Source organism: Sus scrofa, chromosome 3 (assembly GCF_054392235.1).
Source record: "Sus scrofa isolate SSC_HxYL_T2T_F1_AM1 chromosome 3, Sscrofa_HxYL_maternal_Yorkshire_Landrace_v2.0, whole genome shotgun sequence".
In the NCBI taxonomy this organism is placed as follows: Eukaryota; Metazoa; Chordata; class Mammalia; order Artiodactyla; family Suidae; genus Sus; species Sus scrofa.
This window is the reverse complement of record NC_139385.1, coordinates 88723431-88727258: the sequence shown is the minus strand read 5'-3', so window position 1 is coordinate 88727258 and position 3828 is coordinate 88723431. Positions and strand designations below refer to the sequence as shown.

Sequence of the window (3828 nt, the reverse complement as noted above, 5' to 3'; positions counted from 1 at the left end):
AGCTCACTTCCTTGCCTTAATTGGCTTCTATCCTGGTGTTAATTGACTTTGAGTTAAGAAGCCTTTCATACAAATCAAGGGAAGCTGACCTTTGGAGCGCTGGTGACTTGTTGGGTAAATATGTCTTTATGGACTTCATAAAATGCAGATTGTGTAAACACACACTCAGGAACTATTAAAGCACTGGGTGGCTGGAGTAAGGCACAAAGGTGGCCTTTAAGATTCCTGAGTACTCAGTAGTTGGGTTGAAGAAAACGAACATCAAGGATGTAATTACAGTTTAGGAAACAGATTGCAAACTCTGGTTGGCAGGCAGAGGAATCACTAGGGAAGCTTTTCAGAAACACAGACTCCCTGGGTCAGACGCCCAGAGAGAGGGATCTAGGAGGTCTGGGTGGGCCGCTGACCTCTGTATTTTAACAAGGCCTCTGAACTACCGACGCTGAGTAGGTGGCCCAGGACCAGCCTCAAGAAACAATGAACTCAGTGCTATAAGCAGCCTGGTCTCTCGTTGCACTCCTACGGAACAATACCACCCAAAGAATACAAAAGACGGAGAGTCCTTCATTCACAAGTGGAGAAATCTGCCCCCCCCCCTTTTTTTTGTCTGTCTGCCATTTCTTGGGCCACTCCCGCGGCATATGGAGGTTCCCAGGCTAGGGGTCTAATCCGAGCTGTAGCTGCCAGCCTATGCTAGAGCCACAGCAACGCGGGATCCGAGCCGCATCTGCAACCTACACCACAGATCAAGGCAATGCCAGATCCTTAACCCACTGAGCAAGGCCAGGGATCGAACCCGAAACCTCATGGTTCCTAGTCAGATTCGTTAACCACTGTGCCACGATGGGAACTCTGAGAGACCCCTTGCAGCAGAAGGGAACTCCCTCATCCTGTCCAGCACACCAAGAGCCAGTAATTGACACCCAGCAAGTACTCAGGCTGGCACCTTATTTTTTATTTAAGAATTCTATATTTTCTTTTTTTTTAATGGCCACAGCTGCAGTATATGGAAGTTCCCAAGCCAGTGACTGAATCCCAGCTGCAGCTGTGGCAATGCTCCATCCTTTAACTCACTGCTTCGGTGGCGTGATGGAACCTGAACCTCCGCAGTCACCAGAGTTGCCGAAGTGGGATTCTTAACCCACGGCGCCATAGTGGGAACTCCCAGGAGTACTTTATGCCTCTGAAAGGGAGTGAGATTGACTCCTCTAGAGCCCGAAGCACCTGATGGTGACCAGCATATGCAATACAGGGAAAATCGAGGGTGCAGGCTCATCACCTGGGCAGCATACATTTCCCAGCAAACAGCCTGGTACCTCCACAATGACCACAGCCCCAGGCCACCCCAGACTACAAGGAGAGGCCAACATCCACTGCATCTATGCATCTGGGACATTTGGAAAAACACCTCCAGTTCTGGGCCCCTATCATACAAGAGACACAGCTGAACATGAACACTGATAAGGAGGACAGGATGCCATCTGGGCAGCGGAAGAGGAGAGAAGGGGCATTGCTTTTGGGTATCAGCAGCACGATCAGAACAGCAGAGAACAGTAGTTCCACAGAGGGACTTGCTGACAGTCAGGGCCGCATAGCCGAGTCACCAGGCACAAGGGCTCCTTATCTGGGAAGTGTCCAAGCAGAAGCCGAAGGGCCAACTGGGGCGGCAGAACAGCACATACCTCTCAGCTCCCAGAATTGGTACACCTGCAGATCCTGCCTTTCCATCCCTGGGGGTGGGGTGGGGGTAGAAGTGGGAGGGGTAGGGGGCTGCGTACTTTCACGTGAACAAATGTGCCCTCGATGAATAACCCTTTCCCCAAAGCTTATCAGCAGTTCATCACAGAGTTTGGTTTTCTCCTGGACATGGAGATTGCCAAATTATCAAACCTGATGACTTGAGTCAGCAAGTGTCAAATCTATAAAGAGGTCATGAGTGAATAGGGATATTCAACAATCCAGAGTAAGGTAAGAGTTAGTGTGTAGTTTTACTGAAAAATTCACAAAAGCTATATAAATTGCTAATATTCCCATTTGAGGTGTATGCCGCCTCAGAAACAATTTCCACCAACCGGCTACTAGTAAAATGACTTAAAAAGAGAAATAGCAAGTCTTGTAAAACAAACAAAAAACGTGCCTAATATTTTCAAAGGACCACTTGTTTTCTCAGTCATGGCCTCTGCACGCATTCACTATCATGCTTTGTTCGAATTAAGTGATTCTTTTTTTTTTTTTTTTCGTCTTTTTGCTATTTCTTGGGCCGCTCCCTCGGCATATGGAGATTCCCAGGCTAGGGGTTGAATCGGAGCTGTAGCCATGGGCCTACGCCAGAGCCACAGCAACGCGGGATCCGAGCCACGTCTGCAACCTACACCACAGCTCATGGCAACGCCGGATCATTAACCCACTGAGCAAGGGCAGGGACCAAACCCGCAACCTCATGGTTCCTAGTCGGATTCGTTAACCACTGCGCCACAACGGGAACTCCCGAATTAAGTGATTCTTCACTTCACCTGCCAGAGTATGAATCCTCTCATTTCCAAATGGAAGAAAGGAGGAAAGACTCAACAACAAAAAACCCAACAACTCAATTGAAAAATGCGCAGAAGACCTGAACGGACATTTCTCCAAAGAAGATACAGATGGCCAACAGAGACATGAAAAAATGCTCAACATTACTAATTACTACAGAAATGCAAATCAAAACTACTATGAGGTACCACCTCACACTGGTCAGAGGGCCATCATTAACAAATCAACAAATAACAAATGCTGGAGAGGGTGTGGAGAAAAGGGAACCTCCCTACACTGTTGATGGGAAGGTAAATTGGTATAACCACTATGGAAAACAGTATGGAGGTTCCTCAGAAAACTAAATCCAGAACTACCATATGACCCAGCAATCCCATTCCTGGGCATATATGAGGACAAAACTTTCACTGAAAAAGATACATGCACCCCTATGTTCACTGCATCACTATTCACAATAGCTAAGAAAGGGAAACAACCTAAATGTCCATCAAAGATGAATGGATTAAGAAGATGTGGCACATATGCACAATGGAATACTACTCAGCCATAAAAAATAAAATGCCATTTACAGCAACATGGATGGAACTAGAAACTCTCATACTAAGCGAAGTAAGTCAGAAAGAGAAAGACAAATACCATATGATTTCACTTATATCTGGAATCTAATATATGGCACAATGAACCTTTCCACAGAAACAAACTCATGTACTTGGAGAACAGACTTGTTGTTGCGGAAGGGGAGTGGGAGGGAGTGGGATGGACTGGGAGTTTGGGGTTAGTAGATGCAAACTATCGCCTTTAGACAGAACAATGTAAATCAACTATAATAGAAAAAAATAAAAACCTAAGAAAAAAGAAAAAGGAGGAAGGGCCAACCCAAGTCTGTTTGACTTTTACACTTCTTTGCATCATCCCACGTGGCTGTTACCACCTCAGAACTGGCATTCCTGCAGACTTGAGAACTGTGGAAGCTCTGAATGTGAAGTGTGGAGTTCTAGCTGTGGTGCAAAGGGGTCAGTGTCTCTGGAGCACTGGGATGCAGGTTTGATCTCTGGCCCTGCAGTGGGTTAAGGATCTGGTGTGGCCACAGATTTGATATAGGTCACAACTGTGGTTCCAATCTGATCCCTGGCCCAGGAACTCCACATGCCTTGGGACAGCCAAAAAAAGAAAAAAAAAAAAAGTGCTTGCCCAAGGCCCTTCTGTTGGTGGTCACTATTGTGCCAGCCTCCCCTCAACCCCAGGCTCCCTGCCTGGGAAGGGCCCATCACTCATACCACCCACAACCAAGACCAG

At 47.0% G+C, this 3828-nt stretch overlaps 1 protein-coding gene across 2 annotated transcripts in view; it reads right to left on the bottom strand.

Moving 5' to 3' along the window:
- SPRED2 (sprouty related EVH1 domain containing 2) overlaps window positions 1-3828 on the bottom strand; it is a 121901-nt gene that overhangs the window by 98736 nt on the left and 19337 nt on the right. The gene's annotated exons all lie outside the window — the stretch shown is intronic.